This window comes from Pseudophryne corroboree, chromosome 8 (assembly GCF_028390025.1).
Source record: "Pseudophryne corroboree isolate aPseCor3 chromosome 8, aPseCor3.hap2, whole genome shotgun sequence".
NCBI lineage: Eukaryota > Metazoa > Chordata > Amphibia > Anura > Myobatrachidae > Pseudophryne > Pseudophryne corroboree.
This window is the reverse complement of record NC_086451.1, coordinates 293285225-293298842: the sequence shown is the minus strand read 5'-3', so window position 1 is coordinate 293298842 and position 13618 is coordinate 293285225. Positions and strand designations below refer to the sequence as shown.

At 44.3% G+C, this 13618-nt stretch overlaps 1 protein-coding gene across 9 annotated transcripts in view; it reads right to left on the bottom strand.

Moving 5' to 3' along the window:
* Positions 1-13618, bottom strand: part of PAK3 (p21 (RAC1) activated kinase 3) — a 385994-nt gene that overhangs the window by 185852 nt on the left and 186524 nt on the right. The window contains exon 1 of one of the 9 annotated variants that reach the window (XM_063937315.1): positions 6918-7168. The exons of 1 other annotated variant lie outside the window; for it this stretch is intronic. The gene's annotated coding sequence lies outside the window, so the exon portion shown is untranslated. Of the gene's footprint in view, positions 1-6917; positions 7169-13618 lie in introns of those variants that run through there. 7 more of the 9 variants (XM_063937311.1, XM_063937313.1, XM_063937317.1 and 4 more) reach the window with 7 other exon arrangements.

Genomic DNA, 13618 nt, shown 5'->3' with positions numbered 1-13618 from the left:
ATGGCAGCCATACAACCATTATCTATCTATTTTGTCTTGTTTAGTAACAAGACCTCTGCATGGATGGGGTCCGATATTGCCACTCAGGAAATTGTCACTGGAAACAAAGCAAGAGTCGGTGTAGGAATCTCTGAGCTGTGAAAGAAGTAGAAGCAAATGCGTTAAGCAGATCCCAGGGCTGACGGGCTCAGATAAATGCAGCTTTGTAACTATGCATTCCAGCTCCAATCAAATTGCTGCAGGCAAATTTCAGGTCAGAAACATCATTTAATCTATTAAAAAACAATGTTTCAATTCCCTATCCTAATTTAAATAAAATGTTTTCTTTGCAACCAGGACAACTCTGAAGTATCTTTCTTTTTAAGGGTTACAGATGTGTCCTCATACATATTTGCTGCAGTCATGCCAAACAGCCCCTATTGGCATGTCAGGTTCTGTGAGACTCTCAAATCTGTTTCTTATACGTATACTTATTCTCATTTTTAAAGTCTCTCGGGGTCTGGCAAGTATGTCTGCCATTCACAGACTCAGATTCTGTAGGGAGAAGGAGTACTGTGCAGGATTTCCAAAGCCTCGTTACATCATGTGCCATGTGACTGTGGTTCCCATGGTAGTCACATGACACATGGTGTCACATCACATGCGTAAACTGTGCAGACTTCTGGACCATTAATACAAATATGTCTTCATACATCATTGCTGCAGCGGATTCAGTATGGATTCATAAAACCGACGCCAGAGTCCCGACGGCGAGCGCATTGTGTCCCCACACGGGCTCGCCACGATTCGGGCCCAGTGGGGAGCTTCACTCGACACTAATTTATTCCCCCTCGGGCGGTCCCGTTCGGGATTCCGACCACCAGGTTTCCCTTTGCAGTTGTGATTCCAGCATCGGTATCCTGACCGATGGGAAACTTACTGCTTCCTGCTGCAGCCACTCGGAGCATAAGATCCTGTGAGACCTCTAGTGCTGGGCATCTTTTTTTTCTTTTTGCTGAAAATGCATTTTAGTTGCAATGTAGTAGTAAATATTGATTGCAAGCTTCACTCTGTAAAGAGCTACAGAATAAGTCATACTTGCTCACTTGTTTTCAAAGCTTCCCTTCGGTAAATGCGGAGATGAGCTTATGGGCGGCAAGAGATAATGATGACAGTCTTATCAGACTCCATCCAACACAGAAGTTGTGCCCAACCGTGTCCATTCAGGTCTAACATCAGGGAACCTGGGAAATCACCCACAGCTGACCTCAGGTGATGGGTTGCAGTCAAAACCCAGGCGCACAAGTTTATTCAGCATGCCTAAAGAAAAAAAAGACTCGACCAGTCCCCTTTAGCTGCAATATATCTTTTCCACGCACACCCAGATTCACACACTCAGGCACACCCACAAAAAATCCCTCAACTGCTTCTGAAGTTTCTTCCCACCTAAAAAATAAAATAAACTGTACAGTAACCTTTTCATCAAAACAGCTCAGGTGTAGACTGTAAGCCTGCCGTTGTTTGTTGCTGTAACATGTGATACAGGTATTCTGGTTATGCTACTGTGCTGCTTAGTTACCCTGAACACATGATGTTATTCACTATATTAAAGGCATGTCAAATTTTTTACTGTTTAGTATTTACTGTAGCTGTGAATAAATGTGAGATAATAAATGCTTATCGGTAGCATATAAATTCAGTGTCACGAATGATGGAATGCCCAACTACCACAGACTTCCCACATGGATGGCTGAGCTAGTGACACCTATGCTTTCTGATGGTTCAGTCTAGACAAACTTTGATTCGTGCACAAAATTATAAAAAATACTGTATTAACTTATTATTTATTTATTGTATTTATTAACAGTTTCTTATACAGCGCAGCAAATTCCGTTGCGCTTTACAACTGGACTTTTAACTTCAGGCTATGGGTAGGCATGTCCAAACTGCGGCCCTCCAGCTGTTGTGAAACTACATATCCCAGCATGCCCTGACACAGTTTTGCTGTCAGAGAATGCTAAAGCTGTGTCAGGGCATGCTGGGATGTGTAGTTTCTCAACAGCTGGAGGGCCGCAATTTGGACATGCCTGGGCTATGGGTATAAGGTGTATAAGAAACACCTGATTTTCATATTTAGACTTGGGTCAATCCCCAAGATGCAAATATTCTAAACTACAGAAAAATCCATAACACATACAGTATATAGGTGGTCATTCCGAGTTGTTCGCTCGCTAGCTGCTTTTAGCAGCATAGCGCACGCTAGGCCACCGCCCACTGGGAGTGTATCTTAGCTTAGCAGAATAGCGAACGAAAGATTAGCAGAACTGCTACTAAATAATTATTTGCAGTTTCTGAGTAGCTCCAGACCTACTCCTAGATTGCGATCAGCTCAGTACGTTTAGTTCCTGGTTTGACGTCACAAACACGCCCTGCGTTCGGCCAGCCACTCCCCCGTTTCTCCAGACACTCCCGTGTTTTCCCCTGACATGCCTGCGTTTTTTAGCACACTCCCGGTAAACGCTTAGTTACCACCCAGAAACTGAGGAGGAGGGTAAGTTGTCTCACTTAATGATCTTGTGTATTTAAGCACTGTTTTTTGACCACGAGTGTTGTCTGAGGAAGGGGCTAGTCCCCGAAACGTCACAATAAAGGTTGCCCTGCGGGGTTTTGTTTATTCACATCCTTTTGCCAAGTCTTTGAGTGCCGCCCTCTCCAAGGTATTTTATATATATATATATATATATATATATATATATATATATATATATATTATATAATCGAGTTTCAAACATAGTTTGTTTTCTGAAAAATAAATAAATACGTAATTGAAACATTTTTCTTTAAATAAATCTGTAAATCTACACTTACAGAACATACAGTACAATATTACAGTCACTGCTTTCTCCCTTCTCTGAGGTGACACACATCAGAACTGGCAAGATTACAGCCAACACTATTTGTGCAGGCAATTTGTAGGACTACACAAAGGGCCTGATTCATGTTTGTAAGTAAAGCCAAAAAGCAAGCAACTGGGCTAAACCATGTGGCATTGCAGGTGAGGCAGATGTAACATGTTGAGACAGATTTAGATGTGGGTGGGATGTGTTCAAACTGAAATCTAAATTGCAGTATAAAAATAAAGCTGTCTAAAATTTGAGAGTTACATGCACAGAAAAATATAACCCATTATAACTAAACAGAAAGGAAAGCTGGGGATTAGGGCTACTGGCTACAACCCCCCCAGCCCCCCCCCCCCCCCCCCCAAAAAAAAAAACAACAACATTAGGCAGCCACCTCATGGGTGTGTTGGAAGAACTACTAAGTTGCTGATTACTTTTAAAATGTTAACAGTTACATCCAACTCATTGATAACTTAAGTACGTGAAAAATTCAAATAGTTTTGTAAGGGCAGATAGCTCTATGAATAGAGTGTTTGTCTGCAATGCCACATGCAGTGGGTAAGAATCCCGGGTATATCAGCATCTTGAGCTGTAATAAAGGATAGTGTGACTGAATAACTAAGAGCTCTCAAGTTAAGTTCAGGAATGTTGTATTGGTATTAGGGACGGAAGGGGTGGAGGAAGGCGACAGGGGTGGTCAGAAGATGCTGAACTTCAAAAAAGGGGGTAAGCTACAAGTGAAAGTAATTAAAACAGATAATTGACAATTGCTGCCAACAGCGCCACCTATTCTGCAGCGCTATGTGCAGTGGCACACTCCACACACACCTAGTTACGGCCATGCCACAACATGCTAATTGTGCAAACGTAATTAATAATCATTATTGTAAGAGGTTTGTAAAAATATAAGGCAACAGATAACAGCAGACATATTCCTATTTGAAATGTAATTGATATGTTAATGGAAGCTCTACTTGTGATGGTCATGCCACAGCCGGCACCCAGCAAATGCAGCCATTATGTGGTACAGTCCAATATCCATGAGTCTTTTGATAATCACTAGGAGCCAGTGACACCACTGTGGCCCTTTAACACAGAAATAGAATGTGACGGCAGATAAGAAACACTTGACGGGCGCCAATTAACTTACCAGTATATTTTTGGATTTTGGGAGGAAACCAAAGCACCCGGAAGAAACCCATGCAAGCACATGCAAAATATACAAACGCTACACAGTTATGGTCATGGTGAGGCGAGGCTGTATGCTAACCACTACACCATCCGAACTGCCCCAGATAAGTATTAAGGGAGCTGACAGGTTAATTGTTCTAAATATTGGTTCATCACACAAAAATGCCGCTGTCACTGTGTAGGTGACAGGTGCACGTTACACTATTTCCTGCAGTAATGTAAAATATGAATTATAAATATAGGCAACGCGATACCCCCGAAGCTGATGAATCTTAGGATGCTGAACCCTCTAGTAATTTGTGGTTCAACCTTTGAAGACACTCAGTACAGGTAAATGGCTGGCAACAGTTCAATGTCCAAACCAAACTACATTAACAAATTCTTAATATCTATTACATGACAGGCCTATTTCTATGTAGTGAAGGTCCCTCGCTCACAGATCTAACAGGCTGGCAGACATGGCTGGGCACAGACTTTCTCCCAGCACCAACCATGAATCCATAACCATCCTCTGCACCTCCCATCATACCCAAACCCTGCAAGCACCCCTGCTGGAGGTCTCGCAAATCTTCATCTCTCACTCCCCCATGCTGGAGTTCCCATAAATTGGCACCTAAGCACCCCACCCATCCCTGCCAGATGTCCCATGAATCTGCACCTCCCACTCACCACGATGAAGGTGCGTGTGAGCACCAAGACAGCAGTCAGCTAAATGTTGCTACTAAATGCATGTTCTCTGTGATGTCTGATAGATATTCAAGCTGCTTATGCACATTACTGTATACTTTTGTAAGTGAAGGATTTCCTACTGGTGCTGCTCTATAGCTTATAATAACTTTTTATCTGTAATTTGGTGTGCTGCTTTTTTTCTGGTGTTACTGGAATGTTGTACATGTTCATTATAACCAAGCACCCATGATAATATGTTATTTATATGTGTGCAATACTTGACAATCTCTCTTTCTCTCTCTAGAAATATATATATATATATATATATATATATATCTAAAAAAAAAAAAATATATATATATATATATATATATATATATATATTCTTACTTTTTTTTACTAATAGATTGGGTAGATGGCCCAAACCAGTGTGATACCCAGGGCCCCATGGAGACTTGATGTCATCTATCTCTACAAAGACACTGTCCAATTCAAGCTAATTATGTGGTGTCTTATAAGTGTTGTCATGGATGTTGTACTAAAATTTGGCTAATTATGCTACTGGTAACCCATAACATCAAGATCAGTGTCCTTCTCTTTATGTAAACCGGTTTCTTAAAAATGTCATTCTGTTTCTCAAACATTTATTTATAGCAAATTATTTATTAGCCAGGTAGTCCTACTTTTATTGAACATCCCATATGGGCTCATATAAAGTGACTTTAGGCAGTGATATATGCTGAGCAGGAAGGCTAACCAAACATTACCACTGTGTATGAGACAAAGTGCAGAAAGAAGTATTATTTTTTACCAGTTATACTGTATACCACACATATAAATACTAGATGTTCTAAAAGCAGTATCCCTTCTTCTATAAGACACATTTCAATGCAAAAAAGGTCATGTTAATATATAATGGGAGTGTGTGTCACTTTCTACATTATGGGAGAACCATTATTTATCACATGCTGTGTCTTAAACAGTTTATTATGTACAGTATAATATAAAACAAGTCTTATGTTCATGTTCCTAATAACATACAACAACAAAAAGACAATAACAAAAAAAGCAGAAGTTTTATTGCATGTTTTGTGAGAAAATCTTTCAATATTTTTTATAATTATTATTAGAAGAAGAGGAATGTGTGTATTCATGGAACAGAAAGTGTTACAGATGGCCTTAGAACCGGCAGGATTGTCCCAGCTATACAAGGACAGTGACTGTCAGTGCTAAAATCCTGTCCCTCAGCAGGTTGGTGACAGAGAGGGAGTGTATGTATAATGACAGCCTAAGCAGTAGACCAAGGAGCAGTGCTTGCACAAAGGCTAATATGCATATGGGGGCCTATTACTGAGCTCCCCAGCCACACAAACAGAAGAGCAGGTGTCTTTAATGGAGGCACAAAAGGGGTAGAGAATAATATATGCAAAGTACATTTACTGCCCTCACCCGCAGAGAGTCACACTGCAGATGGCAAAGATTGCAAGCTCTTTTGGATACAGAACCATCATTTCTTAATCTGTATCTTTCCAATTTACAGTATGACAATGACACATGAATCACAGAATAGGCTTGTAGACAGGCAGGCATCTCTGTGACTTACAGAAAGCATAATTAAACCTCAGTCTAGTTCTTGTGACATTATTGTGGCACACACTGGTCACAACATCCTTAATGACCATGAAATAGAAAGAATGCTGTAAATGTATATAAATATGGATATGCACAAATTATCATCCCCAAATGCAGCTTCCCAGCTATATGGAAATACTTATCCTTACGTATACCCAGATGTCGCTCCAAGATTTGCACAGCCCCATCCCTCCAGACATACAAAGATCCACAACCCCAGAAACACACAAACCCAGCTCTCCAGACAGTCCAACAGTACACAGGTATAACAATGCACCGGATTATTTACCCATGCAATCTTGTGTTCTTTGTGTCACCAACACAATAAAGACATCTTTACCCTTTCGCTTCCAGCACAGATGAATTGCTGATTAACAATGCTACAATAAAATGGCATCTGAACCACCAAAGTCTGCACAGATCATTCTGCAGGCTGCGCCAGAATTGGGAGAGACCAGAACAGGCCATTACTAACACTGCTGAACATAAGGCAGCATGGGCTGCAGCTGCAGCATGATACAGTGGCAATGAAGAACATGGCATTACCTGACACACACCCTGGCATGCTTCATCCGCTGTGTCCCTTTCAATACAAGTGTTCTTGATGAAAGGGAAACCCTGGTTTAGTCCATCTGCAGAACTGCTGCCATCCTTTATCAGCTCCTGACCTCCAGTGCTCACATTAGTGGCTTGGATGCTTCAGCTACCTCCTTGCTGTTCCCTAGCCCATGATGTCACCATCTTTCTCAATCTCCGATTGGCTGCCAGAAGGCTGATAATAATACTACTAATAGCACTAGGAGGGCTGGTATAGGCAAATCTTTTGTTTCGAAGCAGGAAGTGCATAGAGAAACCTTTCAGAGCGAGAGAGGGAGGGAGCTTAAAAAAATGTGATGCTTTCACTAACACTGAGACAGGCTGCATTGTGTGTGGCCAGAGGTGCAATTCCATCAGGAGTAAACACTGCGGCTGCATAAACATAACTAATAAATCAGTACACACAGCACATTCCCTGCATGCCTCTCCAGCAGACACCAACCCAACAGGGTACTGCTCTCTCCTGACCTACCTTACCGTATCACTCCTGTAGTACTCTACAGAGATGAGAAAATGGAAACATATCTATTACTAAACATATTTACCTTGCTGCTTAATTCACAATTAGACCACTGGCTCATTTGTTAGACAATGTAAAAAAAAAAGATTTTTTTTTTACGGAAGGAAGAACAATTCAGTGTAGAAACTGCTGGGGTGTTTTGCAAAATAAATCACTGCAGCATTTGCCTTTAGATGTGCTAAGGGTCCTTTTGGAAAATGACCCCCTAATTTCTTCCTTTTATCTGTTAAATTCCATATGGCGATGGTGAACAAAAATAAAAAAAATCTAAAATGACACATGATGAAACTGATCAGATGAACAGCATGAAACCACACTCACATGACGCTGAGAATAAACGTTATCCATGAACTCATCACAACACTGCACATAGCATTATGGAATAAGCAAAATCTCAATTAACAAGTTGCATACTGTATGTACTTTTGTCCTGGGTAACATAAACAATCCTCATCTGTTAGCACAGTGCTTCTTAAGCTGGGTCCTGAAGAGACACTAACAGCCCAGGTTTTAAGGAAATCAATGGTTGAGCACACGTTATTAATTAGTACAGAATGTGTCCTTGTAGGGTTGGTATCTATATACCGTGCGCCAGAATGCCAGCGGCGGGGCAAGCGCAATAGAGCGTGAACACCCAAAGAGTGGGAATAAGTGACGGTATCCCGGCGCCGATATGCTGAGCGCTGGGATCCCAACAGCCAGGATATTTAATGCATCCTGTCCTCAAACTGTGTGCTGCGGTATGCAGCATTTCATAGCGCTACAGCAATGCATACTGTGCTAGATCACACCCGCCGATCCGCCATGTATAGTAAGTGGACAGCAGGTGTCCTGCAGCAGGACAGTGACCCCAAACATAAAGCCAGCGTCATCAAGAAGTATCTTCAATGTAAAGAAGAACAAGGAGTCCTGGAAGTAATGATATGGCCCCCACGGTTCTTATCTCAACATAAAGTCTGTCTGGGATTGTATGAAGAGACAGAAGGATTTGAGCAAGCCTACATCCACAGAAGATCGGTGGTTAGTTCCCCAAGATGTTTGGAACAACCTACCTGCTGAGTTTTTTTAAAACCTGTGTGCAAGTGTACCTAGAAGAATTGATACTGTTTTGAAGGCAAAGGGTGGTCACATCAAATATCAAATTGGATTTAGATTTCACTTCTGTTCATTCACTTTGCATTTTGTTATTTGATAAAAAATAAGAATTTACTTACCGATAATTCTATTTCTCATAGTCCGTAGTGGATGCTGGGGACTCCGTAAGGACCATGGGGAATAGCGGCTCCGCAGGAGACTGGGCACATCTAAAGAAAGCTTTAGGACTATCTGGTGTGCACTGGCTCCTCCCCCCATGACCCTCCTCCAAGCCTCAGTTAGGATACTGTGCCCGGACGAGCGTACACAATAAGGAAGGATTTTGAATCCCGGGTAAGACTCATACCAGCCACACCAATCACACCGTATAACCTGTGATCTGAACCCAGTTAACAGCATGATAACAGAGGAGCCTCTGAAAGATGGCTCACAACAATAATAACCCGATTTTTGTAACAATAACTATGTACAAGTATTGCAGACAATCCGCACTTGGGATGGGCGCCCAGCATCCACTACGGACTATGAGAAATAGAATTATCGGTAAGTAAATTCTTATTTTCTCTAACGTCCTAAGTGGATGCTGGGGACTCCGTAAGGACCATGGGGATTATACCAAAGCTCCCAAACGGGCGGGAGAGTGCGGATGACTCTGCAGCACCAAATGAGAGAACTCCAGGTCCTCCTCAGCCAGGATATCAATTTTGTAGAATTTTACAAACGTATTTGCTCCTGACCAAGTAGCTGCTCGGCAAAGTTGTAAAGCCGAGACCCCTCGGGCAGCCGCCCAAGATGAGCCCACCTTCCTTGTGGAGTGGGCATTTACAGATTTTTGGCTGTGGCAGGCCTGCCACAGAATGTGCAAGCTGAATTGTACTACAAATCCAACGAGCAATAGTCTGCTTAGAAGCAGGAGCACCCAGCTTGTTGGGTGCATACAGGATAAACAGCGAGTCAGATTTCCTTACTCCAGCCGTCCTGGAAACATATATTTTCAGGGCACTGACAACGTCTAGCAACTTGGAGGCCTCCAAGTCCCTAGTAGCCGCAGGCACCACCAATAGGTTGGTTCAGGTGAAACGCTGAAACCACCTTGGGGAGAAACTGAGGACGAGTCCTCAATTCCGCCCTGTCCGAATGGAAAATCAGATAAGGGCTTTTTCAGGATAAAGCCGCCAATTCTGCCACGCGCCTGGCCCAGGCCAGGGCCAACAGCATGACCACTTTCCATGTGAGATATTTTAACTCCACAGATTTAAGTGGTTCAAACCAATGTGACTTTTGGAACCCAAAACTACATTGAGATCCCAAAGTGCCACTGGAGGCACAAAAGGAGGCTGTATATGCAGTACCCCTTTTACAAACGTCTGAACTTCAGGGACTGAAGCTAGTTCTTTTTGGAAGAAAATTGACAGGGCCGAAATTTGAACCTTAATGGACCCCAATTTCAGGCCCATAGACACTCCTGTTTGCAGGAAATGTAGGAATCGACCCAGTTGAATTTCCTCCGTCGGGCCTTACTGGCCTCGCACCACGCAACATATTTTTGCCAATTGCGGTGATAATGTTTTTGCGGTTACATCCTTCCTGGCTTTGATCAGGATAGGGATGACTTCATCCGGAATGCCTTTTTTCCTTCAGGATCCGGCGTTCAACCGCCATGCCGTCAAACGCAGCCGCGGTAAGTCTTGGAACAGACAGGGTCCTTGCTGGAGCAGGTCCCTTCTTAGAGGTAGAGGCCACGGATCCTCCGTGAGCATCTCTTGAAGTTCCGGTTACCAAGTCCTTCTTGGCCAATCCGGAACCACGAATATAGTGCTTACTCCTCTCCATCTTATCAATCTCAGTACCTTGGGTATGAGAGGCAGAGGAGGGAACACATACCCTGACTGGTACACCCACGGTGTTACCAGAGCGTCTACAGCTTATTGCCTGAGGGTCCCTGGACCTGGCGCAATACCTGTCGAGTTTTTAATCATGTGGAAGACTTCTGGGTGAAGTCCCCACTCTCCCGGGTGGAGGTCGTGCTGAGGAAGTCTGCTTCCCAGTTGTCCACTCCCGGAATGAATACTGCTGACAGTGCTATCACATGATTTTCCGCCCAGCGAAGAATCCTTGCAGCTTCTGCCATTGCCCTCCTGCTTCTTGTGCCACCCTGTCTGTTTACGTGGGTGACTGCCGTGATGTTGTCCGACTGGATCAACACCGGCTGACCTTGAAGCAGAGGTCTTGCTAAGCTTAGAGCATTGTAAATGTCCCTTAGCTTCAGGATATTTATGTGAAGTGATGTCTCCAGGCTTGACCATAAGCCCTGGATATTCCTTCCCTGTGTGACTGCTCCCCGGCCTCGCAGGCTGGCATCCGTGGTCACCAGGACCCAGTCCTGAATGCCTAATCTGCGGCCCTCTAGAAGATGAGCACTCTGCAACCACCACAGGAGGGACACCCTTGTCCTTGGTGACAGGGTTATCCGCTGATGCATCTGAAGATGCGACCCGGACCATTTGTCCAGCAGGTCCCACTGGAAAGTTCTTGCGTGGAATCTGCCGAATGGGATTGCTTCGTAGGAAGCCACCATTTTACCCAGAACCCTTGTGCATTGATGCACTGAGACTTGGCTCGGTTTTAGGAGGTTCCTGACTAGCTCGGATAACTCCCTGGCTTTCTCCTCCGGGAGAAACACCTTTTTCTGGACTGTGTCCAGGATCATCCCTAGGAACAGAAGACACGTCGTCGGAACCAGGTGCGATTTTGGAATATTGAGAATCCAATCGTGCTGCCGCCACACTACCTGAGATAGTGCTACACCGACCTCCAACTGTTCCCTGGATCTTACCCTTATCAGGGAATTGTCCAAGTAAGGGATAACTAAAATTCACTTCCTTCGAAGGAATATCATCATTTCGGCCATTACCTTGGTAAAGACCCGGGGTGCCGTGTACCATCCATACGGCAGCGTCTGAACTGATAGTGACAGTTCTGTACCATAAACCTGAGGTACCCTTGGTGAGAAGGGTAAATTTTGACATGAAGGTAAGCATCCTTGATGTCCCGAGACATCATGTAGTCCCCTTCTTCCAGGTTCGCAATCACTGCTCTGAGTGACTCAATCTTGAATTTGAACCTCTGTACGTAAGTGTTCAAAGATTTTAGATTTAGAATCGGTCTCACCGAGCCGTCCGGCTTCGGTACCACAACAGTGTGGAATAATACCCCGTTCCCTGTTGCAGGAGGGGTATCTTGATTATCACCTGCTGGGAATACAGCTTGTGAATGGCTTCCAAAACTGTCTCCCTGTCAGAAGGAGACATCGGTAAAGCCGACTTTAGGAAACGGCGAGGGGGAGACGTCTCGAATTCTAATTTGTACCACTGAGATATCACCTGAAGGATCCAGGGGTCTACTTGCGAGTGAGCCCACTGCGCGCTGAAATTCATTGAGACGGGCCCCCCACCGTGCCTGATTCTGCTTGTAAAGCCCCAGCGTATACTGAGGGCTTGGCAGAGGCGGGAGAGGGTTTCTGTTCCTGGGAACTGGCTGATTTCTGCAGCCTTTTTCCTCTCCCTCTGTCACGGGGCAGAAATGAGGAACCTTTTGCCCGCTTGTCCACGAAAAGACTGCGCCTGATAATACGGCGTCTTCTCATGTTGAGAGGCGACCTGGGGTACAAACGTGGAATTCCCAGCTGTTGCCGTGGCCACCAGGTCTGAAAGACCGACCCCAAATAACTCCTCCCTTAATAAAGCAATACTTCCAAATGCCGTTTGGAATACGCATCACCTGACCACTGACGTGTCCATAACCCTCTACTGGTAGAAATGGACAACGCGCTTAGACTTGATGCCAGTCGGCAAATATTCCGCTGTGCATCACGCATATATAGAAATGCATCTTTTAAATGCTCTATAGGCAAAAATATACTGTCCCTATCTAGGGTATCAATATTTTCAGTCAGGGAATCCGACCACGCCAACCCAGCACTGCACATCCAGGCTGAGGCGATTGCTGGTCGCAGTATAACACCAGTATGTGTGTAAATACCTTTTAGGATACCCTCCTGCTTTCTATCAGCAGGATCCTTAAGGGCGGCCATCTCAGGCGAAGGTAGAGCCCTTACAAGCGTGTGAGCGCTTTATCCACCCTAGGGGGTGTTTCCCAACGCACCCTAACCTCTGGCGGGAAAGGATATAATGCCAATAACATTTTAGAAATTATCAGTTGTTATCGGGGGAAACCCACGCATCATCACACACCTCATTTAATTTCTCAGATTCAGGAAAACTACAGGTAGTTTTTCCTCACCGAACATAATACCCCTTTTTTGGTGGTACTCGTATTATCAGAAATGTGTAAAACATTTTTCATTGCCTCAATCATGTAACGTGTGGCCCTACTGGAAGTCACATTCGTCTCTTCACCGTCGACACTGGAGTCAGTATCCGTGTCGGCGTCTATATCTGCCATCTGAGGTAACGGGCGCTTTAGAGCCCCTGACGGCCTATGAGACGTCTGGACAGGCACAAGCTGAGTAGCCGGCTGTCTCATGTCAACCACTGTCTTTTATACAGAGCTGACACTGTCACGTAATTTTTTTCCAACAGTTCATCCACTCAGGTGTCGACCCCCTAGGGGGTGACATCACTATTACAGGCAATCTGCTCCGTCTCCACATCATTTTTCTCCTCATACATGTCGACACAAAAGTACCGACATACAGCACACACACAGGGAATGCTCTGATAGAGGACAGGACCCCACTAGCCCTTTGGGGAGACAGAGGGAGAGTTTGCCAGCACACACCAGAGCGCTATATATATACAGGGATAACCTTATATAAGTGTTTTTCCCCTTATAGCTGCTGTATAGTTAATACTGCGCGTAATTAGTGCCCCCCTCTCTTTTTTAACCCTTTCTGTAGTGTAGTGACTGCAGGGGAGAGCCAGGGAGCTTCCCTCCAACGGAGCTGTGAGGGAAAATGGCGCCAGTGTGCTGAGGAGATAGGCTCCGCCCCTTTTTCGCGGACTTTTCTTCTGCT